The sequence below is a fragment of the Crocodylus porosus genome, unplaced genomic scaffold (genome assembly GCF_001723895.1).
Source record: "Crocodylus porosus isolate Cpor-Errol unplaced genomic scaffold, CroPor_comp1, whole genome shotgun sequence".
Lineage (NCBI taxonomy): Eukaryota > Metazoa > Chordata > Crocodylia > Crocodylidae > Crocodylus > Crocodylus porosus.
Genome location: NW_017728931.1, coordinates 47138616 through 47155096, shown reverse-complemented (window position 1 = coordinate 47155096; position 16481 = coordinate 47138616).

Here is a 16481-nt window from a genome sequence, read left to right as displayed (position 1 = left end):
GGGGGGGGGGGAACAGAAAAGCACTTCAGTTCAAGGTGAAGAAATTGGCCTGTTAAACCTCCCAAGTGCTTCCTGCTGCAAAAACATTCCCCCAAGTAGAAGCAGAACTGGAGCACGACTCGGCAGCTGCTCCCTTGGAGTTCTGGCAACCTTGGTTAGCTGGGGCTGGGATCAGGTACACTTTAAACAAACAACTATGTTTGATCAGGAGCCCTTCCCTGGCTCCCTGAATCCTAGGGGTGAGGGGAGAAAGAGGGGATCAGAGCAGCAGCCTGAGGGGTAGAGGTCTCAGTCTGCCTAGGATGGCATCTTTCTGGGGGCTGCAATGGGTTTAACTTCAATCCACCTGGGGAAGTCTCTGCAGCCCTGCAGTGCTGGGGCAGGACAAGTGCAGACCATGGCTGAGGTGTGGCCGTGGCCTGTGGTCTAAGGGGAGGTGGGGGACAGAGGGTGGAGTTTCCCTAGAAAACTTAGAAACAAGAAAGAGAGAGGGGAAGTGCTCACCCTCTTGCTCACCGGCTGCTCTGCTTTCCTCCTTCCAGTGCCCCAGGCTGGTCCAGCCCCACTGTTTTCTGGAGGGTGGGGAAAGAAATCCTATATACTCCCACTGTGGCGGGGAAATTGGGTGCTCAGCCACAGTCCCTTGAGGCACATCTGGCCACTGACTCTCCCTTCTGAGACAGGAATGCTCCCTGGTAGCACACTTGTAGGCAGAGGAACTGAGTACATGGCCCCCCGAGTGCCCTGGCCCCGTCACCTGAAATGCATAAAGATTTCCACAGCCATCATCTTAGGTCTCCACCATCAGCAAAATTAAAAACTGGTGCCTATGCTTCTGGGGGTACTGCAAGCTCCTTTTCCTGCCTCCCGTGGTACTGCAACCAGGCAAGGGCCAGCTTCTGCCTGGAGAAGCTTTAGTGCTTTCTAGCCCTTTCCTGCAGTGCTAGCATGCAACCCACTGCATTCAGCCCTGCCGCCTTTGATTCCTGCTCCACCTCAAGTGTAAAACTAGCTGCCTGGCAGGGGCACCAGCATGTCTAGCCAGGTAGGGGCAAAGCAGCTGAGATCCCAGCTCCTAATGATACACATGCTTTTTAGACATTTTTTTTTTTGCCTTCAGCCAGGCTCATCTTGTCGACCTAGGCTAAAATGAAATAAGATGTCCTGAGTCACTACCCAGAGAGGTGGTGGAATCTTCCTCTTTGGAGGCTTTTAAGAGCCAGCTAGACAAAGCCTTGGCTGGGGTCAGAGAGTTAGAGCTGGTCCTGCTTTGAGCAGGGGGTTGAACTAGATGACCTTCAGAGGTGCCTTCTACCCCTCATCTGTGATTTTTTGCTTCCCTCTAAACTCTCCAGCCCACAGGTATTAAGGATCCTTCCTTATTTTTAATTATCTTGAGTGGTTCCCCTAATCCAGCTGTCCTTTGTTCTTCAGTTTTGTCTTTCGGCTACTCCTCGTCCTGTAACTCCTATTTCATCGTCTTGGGGGCTGCTTTTAAGGGCTAGCTGGGAAGCTTAACTCACCTGTGGAAATAGCTTTCAGCAGATTACTGGATGCACTGCTGAGATGCTCAAGAAGGCAAGATTGTGTTTTATGAATCTGAATGAGATGTGCACTTAATTCTAATGATCACAGGATGAATGAAATGTCTTTTGCTTATTTTGCCTAGTTTGCTGCATTCTTATGTGCAACTTACAACAGCAAATAAATGCACATTCCAGGAAAATTATGTTTGTTTTTCCTTCAATCACAAACTGAATAATATAGCCCAAAGCCCATAGCATACTAGTAAAGCATCTACTTGTTTTTGTTTTAACAGGAGAAAAATATGTAGTATTATATATGTGATGATGGATCTCACTACGTGCAGCCTCCTTTCCAAAATCCTAGAACTGCCCAGGTACATGGGTAGATTGATTTGTCCACTTGGGCACAGAAACACATCCTTGGGGCATGATGACCAGTTGCAAATCCCTGTGCTCCTGTAGCATTTTAACCACTTTAAGAATAGGGACTGCTGAAGGGAACAATTCTCACACGTGGTCTAGCACTGCAGAAGTAACCTGTGGTAGAGGCTATTGGCACTTTCATAAGCACCTGAGGAAGGGCATTTTGTGCCTGACAGCTTGTTCAAGAGCTCTCCCAGCTATACCACTGATGCAATAAAAGGTATCACCAAAAATCCTTGCCTAACAAACATGGGCAGGAAGCAAGAAGGACCAGGGTGGTGCAGATCCATCAAGTATTGTGGTGGAGTGGAGGCTTCTGAATCCAGAAGTAGGTGTGGTGGGGTCAGGGTTGGGCACACTGGTCAGGTGAAACTCCTGCTTATGTTAGATCACAGGCAGGAGGGCAGTATATCATACCTGGGTCCAAGTACAGAAGTGCTAAACAGCCAAATCTTTACCTGCAATTAGTAGCATCACTGTTGCTATCATTCAAGGAGCGGTTCCTGTGTGGCTAACACCTAAGAGATGAATAATTTGCAATATGGCAACTTGTAGGAACACACCTTTCCTGTGCTTCTGAGAGGGATTTGGTTCACAGAACCAAATTAAGCCTATCGTTGTCCACTAATGTAATATTTGTCTCCATAGAAGTGACAGCCCCAACATGGCATGTTTCATGGGAACAGGTCTCATGGCATGATGTTTGTCCCCCAAGGTAGAAGGTCAAGATTCAAGATGAAGGTATATGCATGCTGCTATTTTTTCTTTAACAAACTGAGTATGTCCCTCAGAGTCCCCAGAGGTGCTCATGTTGAACCTAGTTGTACAGTTTTCATATTACATCTCTATTTTCCTGCTGCATCTCAGCCAGTTCCTATTACTGGTTTTATATTACTTTGTTTTTTAATCTTTATATTTAGAAGTGTCTAGGGATTTAGGTGTCCAACCTGATGTGTCATTGTTCAGCAAGTGCTGAGTATCCCCTTCGTTGACAATCAGCCCCTTCAAAGCATCTCAAAATGTATAAACTGAGTCACCCAAAATCACTAGACCTTTTTTTTTTTTTTTTTTAATGTGTGGGCTGTTGTATGTGCTCTGATGCCAAGTCAAGGGTATGTGGTATGCCTCAGGAGAAGAGCAAAGGCCTTAGGGAGGTGCTTCTAGGGAATTCACTCCTGGTCCCAACCTACACAGAGTGACTGTAAGCCACCGCTATGATGCAACTCTGAGGAAGGCAAACTGGATCCTTGTATATCTATGACTATTTCCAGTAGAAAGGAGATTTCAATGAGGCACTGTTGAGACTTCGTCTGGGATACAGAGTGCCATTCTGGCTACCATTCTCAGGTGATGAGAATTAGGCAAGAAGAATGATCAGATGAATGAAGAACCTGTTTTATGAGAAGAAGCTTATTACATCTAACAGATTGAAGAATGAGATGAGATGCAATTGTTCTCTGTAAGTAAGTCAGGGAAAGAGACACCAGGAGGGAGAAAAGTCATTTAAGCTAAAAATTAACATGGACACAAAAACAAGTGGGCACAAATTGGCTATGAATACATTTAGGATGGGAGTTTCTAACCCTCTAGGTAATGTTCTGGAAGAGACTTCTTACAGCAGTCTGGGGGAAAGCAACCCAGCTGGTTTTAAGACCTTGCTTGGTAAGTTTATGTCTGGGACTATGTGACACAACTTGACTTCAGAGATCCCTTCCAATCTTGTGTCCCTATACACAGGCCAGGTGATTGCTGGAGTCATGAAAAGATCTAGTGGTGTTTTGTTTTGGTTTTTTTTACTGTTGTGCCAATGGCCTCGGAGTAAAAGTTTACATATTTTCTAGTTTACGGAAACCAACCTTTTTGGCAGGCATGCCACATTAGCCCAGCACCCTCCCCGAGTGTCACTCTGATCCCTTTCTTTTACCCAATCCCCTGCTCTGCCTTCTATTTCCTGCCCTGCTCTCCCTACCTGGTTTGATGCTCTTCTTTCTGCTCCCTACCCTAGCTGCTGCCCAACTCCTTCCCAATCTGTTGCATACCACACACAGAGGCTGCCTGTGCCACTTGTGGTACTCATCCACGCTGCAGGTTGGCCACCCCGGTCTAGTTTATCTAAGACAGCAAAATCTCCCTTCAGAATTCTTCTGTCCTTTGCACACTGCTTCTTTCTCCTAGTTTTACTAGGCCATAACAGAGCAAAATAAATACATAATAAAAGAGGAAGAAGAAAAGTGGTGTGTGTGTGGGGGGGGAGGGGGGTGTTGGTCACTTTCCCCTTGGTTTCCCATTAGTCACCATTTCTCATTTTGAAATAAAGATGACTTCATTGTATATTGTTTTAAAATCCTTTAGGAAGTTATAAGGAAAGGTGAAGTACAGGATGTAGAGTAAGCCTACATACTATTTCTGGAGTCAATATTGAGTGTTTGCTAGGCAACTGTGATTGCTGTCAGATGTAGGGAATGAGGTTGAGATGATTTAAAATGTTGCCATGGTAAAAGTTTAGACTGGCTCCCAACCATTGACTGGGGAGACAAGAGTTGACTGGAATGGAGCATCATTGGTTAGAGATGTGAAAAGTACCTGCGAGACAGTGAGATCAGCATAAGAGCCAGGGTGGGCATGTGAGTGTGTGTGCATGTGCGACAGACAAAGAAACTAGGCCTTTCTTGTTTCATTCCTAGAAACTTATTGAAGTGATAGGAATTCCAAGGTATAATTAATGGTTTGAATTTAATAACAGTAAGAGGGGAAACTTCATTTAAGAATAAAGCAAAATATTAATTGTGGCAGCCTAGCTGTAACTTTATAGGTCTGGCAAGTGACCCTTGTGATTTATAGTCATGTTATACAAAACAGATCAACACTTTTCACTTTTACATGTTTGACTGCAACACCCAAGTCTGTGGTGTTACCAACACCTGAAATAATGCTGGCAAGAGGGACCATCAAATCATGCAGTAAGACAGCTGTTCATGCTGGACAACCTCAACTTGCACCCAGCTGGGTGGCTTCACCGCCTGTAGGAACTTCGAACCCTTGTACTTGATAGGATCCCCAAGCAGAATTCTTGGGCAACTCGTATGCTGGTTTTATTAGGAGAAAGGGGCAAGCACTTAACTTTTGAAATAGCTCCAGGCCAAGTTCAGCAGACTTTTGCACTTAACCTCTGGATAAGATAACAAGCTCTATCTGTATGAGATGATTATCCTGGTCTAAATTTAATCACCCTTTAGATTTATCCTAATTATGCTCCAGACTTCTGTGCATTTGCTTCTGATTTATACTAGCATAGGTAGAAGGAGAACCAGGCTCATTTTATATACAAAGAAGCCCGCTTCATCAAAAATGATATTTTTCTCCCACGCTGGTTGGTGTTAAGGTAACCTAGGAGCCAGCCTACCTTCAACATATACATTAAAATCATAAAATTAGTACCATGCACAAGACAACTTAACTATTTTTCTTTAGTACAGAAGCAATATGGTTGCAATCTTGTATTCACCTTCTGCCAGAAGGTGATACACAATCACAGAATGTGATACACAATTTGGTTGACTGTAGAACATCCCAACCATGGTCCTTAATGCTGTGATCATATCAGATCACACGTACAAAGCAAAATGAGGTCTTACACATACCTGCATGGGAGACCTTGAAGGAAAATTCAGGTCCTGCTAGAAGGTGTTGGTGATGCAGCAGATGGCACATTCTCTTCCAAGATTTCTGACCCAGTCCTGTACCATCAGAAATTTTATCTTTTGAATTAGATAAATAATACCAGATGGCTTTTAAAAGCTTATTACTTTTAATCTGTAGATCTCAAAGCACTTTGTAAAGCAGTCAGGAACATTATTTTCATTTTAGAGCTGTGAAAACACAGGCACAGGAACAGCAACGATTTACCCAAGTGAGGACCTGGCCACCTAGGCCAGTAACCACCTGATGGCTCATTTCAAAAGAGTAGGGCTGTTATCCGCAGTGTCCTAACTAATTTTTGGTTTCAGAAGTTATATTTCTGCCTGCTGGAATTCCTTCTGCAGCTTGCTTTGAATATGTTAATCCAATGGGTTTTGTACAGTTGCTGAAAGCTGTGTTATAGGGAGGATATTAGAACTGAACCTTACTCATGAAAGCAGTGCCATATATAGGTCAGAAAAATCCACTTTGAGCAGCTGTGCTCAGTCTCCTACTAGACAGAATTTGTGTAACATGCTGCTTGTATAGTTGGGTGAGATTCCTTTGCAAGAATGGTAATCTTTGAATGGTTCCATGCTGGAGCTGAACGCAAGCATTAAATAAATTGAAATAAACCCAGGCAGAGTTATTTGAGAAGGCAAGGCATAGCTGCTTATAATGCTAGCTCAGCTAATTACCGTAATTTATTTATTAAGAATAAAAAAGTTTTAGTGTTCCCCTCTCTCTATAAATGGGGTTATATCTTTAACGTGAGGGAATTCTTATGTGTTTGTATCCTGGTGATAGCCAGGAGCCAAATGTTATTGTAGTCTTACTGTGCTGTATAGATAAACCAAGAAGCAACTCCTACCACAGAAGGCTTACAACCTAACCTAACATACCACATCAAAATAGTTGTCCAACTAGGGCAATATCCTGTTTTAATCAACCAACTACTTCAGAGGAAGATGCAGTAAGTCATTTTGGAGAATCATAGCTAAAATTGTCTACAACTAAAGTTCTTTCCTACCTCATTGGCTAAAAGGTTAGGATATGGCCCTTGGCAGGTTGTACTCCTTCCAAAAACATTCGTTTTTCCTGTTGTAAATGTCAATGTTCTTGTTATCTATGTATGTGGCCACTCCATTTGGGAACCCTAACTTGCAATACCATTTGGTGCCAATGGAATCAAGGTGCATTATGTGAAAAGTATTTACTTTTAAATCAAAACAGGCTCCATTACAATGTCATGCCTTCCTCATATTCTATGCCAGGATGGATAGAATTGCCCACTCTGCTTTTCCTATAACATTCATTATTTTGAATCTCTCCCACACATTCCTACTTATTAAACAACTTGCACCCCTTCTTATGAACAATCTTCTATCTCTCTGATGATCCTGTTAGTTACTCATCCCTAAACCAGCCTTGACTTTTGTTAAAATACCATTGTGCAAAAGACACAAGGTAAGCCTCCATTTAATATACTGTATGCTGTTCTGGTCATCAGTGATCAAAAATATATAAACTTGAAACTGGAACAAGTTCAAGGAAAGGCCATATAGATGGTGAAAGAAGACTGAAACAGCTTAGTTTGTTTAGCTTAATAAAACAGAGATTCAGAGCGGATATGGTCACTCTATACAAATACTGGGGCAAATATTTGGGGAAGTAAAGAGCATTTTTAGGTTGAACACAATACTGCCATGAGGTCAAAGGTCTACAAACTGGTTATAGATACATTTAGAAGTCTTTGTCTAATTTCCAATCTAACTGCCAGAGAGGTGAAGGCTTGGAATCATTTTCTGAGCAGGACACTGGGAGCAAGGAACCCTTGCTTCTTAAAGATAAACTGGATACATTTATAGAAGGCATGATTTGATACAACAGGGAGTTCTGGCATACCAGTTAGTTTGGGCATTCTCCGGGTTAGGGTATCAAAGGAGGTCTGTAGTGTGGCAGACATCTAGTAATCTCATGCCCTAGGGGTTTGCTGGTTCTCAGCTGGGGCAGGAAAGGATTTTTTCCCCTCCACTCAAGAATGCTACTGGCTTCTAGGTTTTTTTCCACCTTTCTCTGAAGCAGGAAGGATGCTGGTCACAACTGAGGCCAAGTGTTTTTGACTGAAGTGTGTTGATGCTACAGCAAATCCCAGAAACCCAGCAGCTCCTAGCTAGAGGGTCTTCCGCTTCTGCTCAGGGCCATTGCAACTAGCAAATTTGGAGTCAGGAAGAAGTTTTTGGCATGAGCTGTTGGGGTTTTATCTTCTCTCACGTGTGGGGTATGGTGCTTTTCCTAGGATCTTTTGAACATACATTAAACAAATACCTCTGTCTCATTGCAGTGGCAAGGCATTGACAGTGCCCTCATCTCCCCAGCAGTTTGTAGCATTTAAATGGGTGTTCCTGATGGTTTGCATTCCTGTTCCTTGTGGTTGTAGGTATGGGTTTGAAGGGCAATCACGGGGATTCCTTTGTTTAAATGGTAGCCTGAAAACACAGGGGACTGGACTTGCTTGGCTAAGAGGCTCCCTATAGTCCTATGTTCCTTTTTAGGAACCAGGAGACCATGTTTGAACACTTGGTTTGGTAACACTGGGAAAAGTGCAATCCAGGACATGCAATTCAATACATTGCAAAGATACAACATTAAAAAGCAACCCAGTTTTTTTCCTAAGCAGAAGCATTTAGGTAAATGACAAGTTTACATTCTAAATTAGGGATTGGCAACCTGTGGTCAGCAGGCTGGATGTGTATCCAGTGGAGGGGGGCTTAGCTCTCAATGCAACTAGGAAGTGGGGCGCATTAGCTTGCACCATGACTGGGCATTTTCCTGGTGCCATGGCTTTGGATTGGGTAGAAGTGGCAGCCGCATCAGCAGGATCCTAGTGAGGGTCCTAGTGGTGGCCCATCTCAGACCCAAGCTGGGTCATTCTGGCCCACTGGGCAAAAATGTTGCTGACTGCTGTTGTAAGCGGTACCAAGGCAGCTACATGTCCCTGTAGCTTTACCAGAGAGAGTTGGAAAGTAGAAAATGAAGTTATTTAAGAGTCAGCCAAAACATGTTTAAAGTGGTGGAAGAAATCTAGCAATTTTATATTTGAAGGGGTGGACCCTGGAGTTTATGGAAGCAATGATGTAAAACACCGGGGGGGAGGGGGTCCACCTCAATATTAGTGGTAAGAAAAAGGAGAAAGAGCCCGCTATAAAAGTTATGAAACAAATAGAAAATACTCCTGGTCTAAAATATCACTCAGCTGCAGAACAGCTGGATGTGGAGTTCTTTCCCTCTTTTACCTGCCAAAAATAATGACTGCAGTGTGCCCCAAGTGCCAAGCTTTGTCTTCTGTTCACAAACTACTGTGGATACATGCCTGCCTTGAGGAGATCTGCAAGTTATCAGTTTACTGGAAGTTTGCTACAGCCACAAAGGAGTCCTTATGGTAAAAAAGTTAGATCTAGCTCAACCCAAGTGCTGGTAAACAATTTCCAGGTTTTGAAATTCTGAAGTTTTTTTATATCTAATTTCTGTTTCATTAGCCTTAATGGACAGTAAATACCACACCCCCATTGGAATGCTTTAGCACATGCAAAAGGTCAAATGGTTTCCAAAAAATTCACTCCATTGAAAGATCAAGGATGTTGCTGCTGTGAGTGGCAAAGAATTCTCAAGGTTTTGGAATAGCCACACAGCCATGTACCCTACTCAGGAAAAGCTGCAGTATGTCACAATTGCTGAAAAAATGTGTCACTCTTTAATACCAGCATAAGACAACCTGTTTCAGCAGCCCATTCTTTATAGAAAGAGTAATGGATTGCACACCCTCACACAAATTTGGGCGGGATTTTCAAAAGAACCAAGCAGGCACCTAAGGCCGTGTGTAGATAAAACAAGGGGTGAGTGTGCACGACACTTTAAAACAGGCTAAATGCTTTTCCACTGCTTTAATGGTGTCGCTGTTTGCATGCCTCAGTGGCGTATTGCACATGAATTCCAGCTGCTGTAGGAAATTCGGCAGTGTAACATGCCTTAAATAATTTGGGGCATCTTCCTCTGAAGCATTTGGCTGTTATTAAAATAGGAGATTTGCCTAATTGGACAATTACTTTGAAGATAGCGGCAGGCTCCACAGTCAGCCCACAAAATGGCCCACCTCCACCTTGATTTACTAGGTCCCTAGCCATGAGACTTGGGAGGAAAAGCTAAAAGAGCCAAGACCATTTCTTCTGGAGAAGAGAAGACTGATGGGAAGTCTTCAAACACCTGAAGGGCAATTGCAGAAAGACTGGAGAAGACCTTTTCTCTGTGGCTGTAAGGGACAGGACTAGGAACAAAGACCTGAAGCTTCAGTAGGGGAATTTTAGGCTGGAATTTAGGAGAAACTTTCCGACTACAAGGGTGGTCAAGCACTGAAACAGGCACCTAGAGAGACTAGAATCTCCATCCTTGGAAGTTTTCTAGAGAAGGTTGGACAGACACTTGGTTGGGGTGGTTTAGTCAGGGATGATCCTGCCTTGAGCAGGCGGCTGGACTAGAGGACCTTCTGAAAGTTCTTTGCAGCCCTGCTTCCCTGTGATTCTATGATCTGAATTATGGCTCATCCTAGTGCCCCAGAAGGTTCACTGGCTCCCGTGATACAAATCCCATTACGGATCTTCCATTGACTTTGAATAGAAAAAGATTTAGGGCATGCGTAGATGGAACGGGGTCCCTAAATTGAAGCCCTTCAATTTAAAGTGAAGCAAACCCCCATGTTGTGTACACACCCCTCACTTACCTGCCTCCTCCAGCAGCATTAGAACCCACCTGCAGGCACCCAGCTTGGGTGGTCCTGGAGGGCACCGCAGCCGCTGAGGGAAGCACAGGGCCCCTGCGCAGCTCTGGAAGGCAGGCAGGCTCCAAGTGGGGGGAAGAAAATCAGGTTCGCCACTTTTCTTGGGCAGAGACTGCCTTCCCAGGCTGCTGCAGGGCTTCCTGCGGGGTTGCACAGAGCCCAGTGCTTCATTCTGTGGCTGTAGGGGCAGCAAACTCCTCAGAGGAAGGTGCAGTAAGTTATTCTGGAGAATCATAGCTAAAATTGCAGGGAACGCTGATTTTTGTGGGAACTGCCTCAAATTGCAGTTTCTATGAACAACACAAAGTCATGATTTGAGTAGGTTCCCACTCAGGGCCCAGGCCCCTAATCATTTTTCTTGCTCTGCACTGGGCTTTTTCCAAACTGTCCACATCTTTCTTGAGGCCCAAAACTGGACACAGTACTCCAGGTGAGACCTCACCAGTGCTCAATACAGTAGAAAAACCCCCGCACTTCCCTTGATTTCCCAAAGACACTCGTGTTAATACAACTCAGTATGCCGCTTGGGTTTTTTTTGGTTTGGTTAGGTTTTTGCAACAAGAGCACACTGTTGGCTCATATTTAACTTATGGTCTACTGTAACCACAAGGTCCATCTCTGCAACACTGCAGCTTAGGCAGTCATTACCTTGTCAGTATTTGTGCATGCAATTATTCTGTCCAAAGTGCAAAACTTTGCACCTGTCCTTGTTGAATCTCACTTGATTGATTGAAATCCAATTCTCCAGCCTAGTAAGAGGCATGGATTATGTCTGGAAAGACTTCTGGGACTTGTAGTTCCCCCAGCTGCCAAGCACAGTCACTCTCCATTGCTACTGCACATACCGGCGACAATTAGGTTGGCCATTAGACTGCTCCCTTGAAAGATCCATATTGTAATTAGCAGGTAGCATGCCTGTGGAGGCGTAGCGGGAAGGCAAGGAAGAACCTGGGAAATCTCATAAGTCTGTGATACTGAACCAGTGTTTGTGTTCAGGCATCCTCAGTCTTCTTGCATTTTTGACCAAGAATGCTGGACATGTCTAAGGCCTGTGAACCTTAGAATCAGAAACTGGGATCCAAACCTTTTGTGGGCTTTCCATATGCTAAATCTCACTGTACTGCCACATGTTCTAGCACAGATTTACCATATGGCTGAGTTTTTATGCTCAGATTTAAGGGAAGTATGTGTCAGGCTCCCAGGGACTGCATAGATCTGTGCCCAGTTCTGGCACAGGCTTTTGTAAACCTGTGCATGATATATCTCACTAAGAATGAAGTACTGGGGGGCAGGAAAGAGGAGAGGAAATTCATCATTTCCCTGTGGCCCTTGTGTAACAGCAACAGTACTGTAAAGCAGCTACTAGCTCCCGTTGGAGAATAGCCCTGATTGAGGACTGCTCCCTGCAATCCAGAGCCATGGATCTGCCATGTTATTCTGGCAAAGGGCAAAACTAACCAGTGTTGTTTCATTTTTATTTATAAAATGTCACTTTCTGCTTCCCCTGCACAAGCACAGTTCTGCAGCATTTAGCACAGGGGTGGGCAAAATACAGCCTGTGGGCTGGATTCAGCCCACCAGGCCATTCTATTTGGCTTGTGGGGGGGCTCTAAAAAGTTAGTAAATTAATACTTATTTGCTCCTGGCTGCCTGCCAAAGGTGACAGGAGACAGGGGCAGTAGGACCCAGGGGGAGACCTCAGCAGAACTGAGCAGCCCAGGCCAGCCCACTCCCAGCCATTTCACTCTCTTCCTGCACCCACCCAACTGTGGCACCACGTGGCTCCCAGCTGCATTGCCGGATGGGGGGAACATGGGGCCACGTTGGTAAGTGTGTGCGTGTGTACAGGCAGGGGCAGAGTGTGATTCTGAGTGTGTGTGTTTATATGGTAAGTCCCACATGCACACCCCAAGATAGATATGCACCCACACACCCCTCTCGCACTGCCATATACGCAGACCCCCACGTCTACACCCCCTCATATACCCCAGCTACCTGTTCCCCACACAGCCCCCCACAAAACTCATACCCACCCATACCCCACTTACCCACAGCTCCCCACAAAACTATATACACCCCCCACAATATACAGTAAGGCTTCATTTTAAGCCATTGTGCTATCACCCCTATGTACATTACACAAACCACCTGTATATCAGGATAAAAATATTTTTTGAAATCACATTGATGAATGTTGTAAATGCTTGCTTTTTAGAATATAATTTGGTATTTTTCTGGTTCCGAGAGGGTAAAACTCCTTGCGGAAAAGAGTACTTCCAGGGGCAAGGGGAGGGACTTTGGGTGGCAAAGGTCAGGGGTTAGGGGGTGGGACTTCTGGTCACAAGATGGCAACCAGGGGGAAGGGCACCTGTCAAAGGGTGAGGCTATCCATGCCACCCTTGACAGCTTGCCAGAACTTGGTAACCAGCCCCCCGCTCAAAATAATTGCCCACCCCTGATTTAGCAGCTATATAAACACTTTCCGATTAAAATATTTGAATAAGAAGCCTCAAATTATGTGAATGGCCCTAAATAAACTTGATTTTTCTAATAAAACTTATTAAGCTATACATTAGCTTCAATAATGCCTAAAAGTTTAGGATTTTATCAATGAACCACATTGAAAAAAGTAGCCTATGCCTCATTTAAATCCATTGACAGGACAATCCACTTAAACAGCAGGGCAAGACATTTCTAGCAATTGAAGGGATAACTTTCAATGAATTTAGACCCTTTCTCTGTTTTGCAGTGAAATAATAGACTTGATTACTGAAGTCTGGGCTTCAAAGCATTTCTTCCTTTTTTTTAGTACTGCTGAATGCTCAAAATAAATTAGATGCTTTTAAACTATGTTAAACGTTAGATCTCCCGTCTAACAGTAGCATATACTTCAGTTGCATTGCGAAGTGGATTGTATTCAGCATTTCAGCTGGGACTAATGCCTCTGACCTTCACATTGAAAAGTATTTCTGGTAAAAAGCTTCTCCTGGACACCAGGCAGCAAGAGATAAAGAAGCTGGCCTGGAATTAAAACTTTATGGCAGTTCTCTAACCACAGTTCCTCATTCTAAAGCCCTAAGATCACCCAGTATTGTTTAGAATATTACATTTCTTTCAGGGATGAGACAAAGAGTCACTGCAGGCTAGTTTTGAGGAAGACCAGTCATAGCACTGAAGTCATTAGCTGACATTAGAACTTTATGTAAAGGCATTCATTTTACAAAGGAAAAAAACACCAATGTGCCTAACAGACATATTTAACATTTTACAGTTTCTTTTTGAGAATTAAAAAGTCCTAAGTGCCAGATAAGAACTATGAAGACTGTGAGACTCTCAGATGAAGTAATGGCCCTTACAGGGTAATTTGAGAGGACTGACAGGCATATTTCCAAACAAGTCCACTAGTAGCATAGTTTTTTTGACCATACTGGACTCCAATCCCAGTCACCTGTAATTCCATCTTTTGAACTACTGGAGAGAGGTCAGTCTCTAGCAGTTCTCAGAGTGTTTTATGTTGGCTGTGAAATGTAGATACCATATACGCAACCAGATATCATTCTAGTGTCTTACTAATAACAGTGATCATCTGTATATGCTTTAAGACCTACAGGAGAGAAATAGATACAGAGATGGTAAAATGATAAATTCATGCTGAGCTCTAGTCTTCATATATGAGAAGTACATTTAAACAAAGAAAACTAGATTTGACTTTATCCAAGTAAGACAAAGGCAATGTTTGGTGGACAAAACTTCTAGTTTAAAACAGTACACCACACAGCCTGTTGCCAGAACTGTCTATAGCCCATATTCTACAAGATCCATCAATGCTAGAAATTCTCTGATAGGCAGCAGAGACCAGGACTGCTTTCCTGCTTCCTTCCCCATAATCAGCAAGCCAAGGAGATATGACCTTTCCTCCCTGGTACAGGCCTTACCTTTATTAGCTCTTAGATCAACTCTTGCAAGATACTTTTATGGTTATTCTTCAAGGTCACACAGAAGCCTGCCTTTTGAATGGGGTAAACTGTTACGAACATTTCTTCTTACTACCTCTGCTCTGTTTCTAGGTGCAATTTTAGCTGTTGCTTACAAATTTGAAAGCCCCAAGAGGTCTGTAACTCACCCCTCATATCCAGTGACAGCAGTTAAGGTAAGAGCAGCCAGCAAGGGCATGGTCTATATTCCCAGATCCAGGTCAGAGCTCTCCCAGTGATCAGCTTCAGCCTTTGAAGCTCACTCCCTCTGGTGGTCCACCAGAGCCTCTGTGTGGCAAATCTCAGGGAACAATGTAAGGTGCACTAATTTGACCAGAGCTTTTAACTAATGCTCTCCCTTCAACCCATTCAGGCAACAAGAAGGTAATTTGCTTATGGTGGCAGCTTACAAGATGTCCCTTCTGGGGCCATGAACAACTAGTCTATGAGAGTTAAGGCATGTTCAAAACAGTTAGGGTCAAGGTATAAGTGCTTTGGAAGCCTTTTCAACTCCAAGCACTGCTCTGAATTACCTAGATTACTGCACAGAGGGGGAGAAGCCCATCCTTCATAAGAGTCCTACTACTGAGACTTGACTTGTTACCCCAGACACAAGGCTACTGGTCAAAACAGCTCAGAAACAGCTAGACCCCACTCAATAGCACCTGATGGGCACTGCCACTGCTTTGCTCTTTCCCTGTTCAGTTAAGAGCCCTTGCCACAAACAGAAGAGTAAAGATGTGCTGAGTTTGTTTGGCCATTTGGAAAGGTCAGTGCCCCAGGATCTCCTGAATAAAGTCTGCTTCTTTGCTTCTGATGCAGACTGCTCAGCTCCCTCTCTTTGATGCAACAGGGGACTCTGAGCTAGTTAAGCATGTGCAGAGTCATGACCAGAGTAATTTCACATACTGTATTCCATTAAGAGCAGCACAGCACTTCCCTCTCCAAATCCCCTTTGGTAGCTCAGGACTGCTTTTCTGCCAGTGTGGGACTGTTCTTTACCAATACTTTGGCCAGCCCAATTTAAAAAACTCCTTTTTAAAGTGTCAAGAAAAACTCCATTTGCATCTGTATCCTAGCTTTTCAGGGCTTCAACCCCCAAACTATTGTATGCTAGAATACTGCACCCAATGGGCGCATCCACACATGCAAGCACGTGTACTTGCAGGAGCTCAAATAGAAGCAGTGGAAATTTGAGCCGGGGCTTTTTGCCTCAGTGCATGTGCTCAGACATGCACTTAGTTGTGGAGCAAATTGTACCACTTGGGGCAAAAGAACCCTGCCTGGCTCCTCCTGGATCTGCAGCCAGGGGGAGCTAGAGCCTGGGGCCAGCACCTGTGTTGCCCCCAGCAGTATAAAAAGCTGCCCTGTCCTGGCACCGTCCATGCAAAACCTTCCCTGGCAAGCAGCTCAGGGCTACTCACTCCCAGGACCTTCTGGGGCCCAGCCAATTGATACCTGGGGACTGCCAACTGGACTGCTGCAGCAGCATCCCAAATCCATTTTTAAAAATACCCCAAAATCCATGTTCTTCCACAGTTAAAATGAAAAGCCACTCTACACCCCCCCGCCCCCCGAGAGAGCCTGCGATAAGTTGGGTAATGCTTTATTGGTATATTTACAATGTTAAAGCAATTTGGAAGCCTACCAGTGTCTCTTTCATCATGATAAAATAAAATTTAAATACCTATATGTGTTGTGTGCTTTTGGTTTTCTTCATACATGATGGGTGTGTGATGAGGGTATATGGTGTTTGCAGAAAGGGGGTGAGAAGGGATGTGGGGGAAGGTAGGGGTGTGTGTGTGTGTGTGTGTGTGTGTGTGCGCGCGCGCGCGTGCGTGTAGGGATGCGAGTTGGTCTGCAGGTAGGAACGGGGCAATTGCTGGTAGGACTGTGGGTGTGAGGGGCATTGCGGGGGGACTGCTCAGGAGGGGTGGGTCCTTCGGCCCCCACATGGTACAGCCCCCCCCAGCACATGGAATGCCCCCCCACCCAGGGTCCCAGCTCCACTCTGAAGGGCCACAGCTCCCCACCCAGGTCCCATAA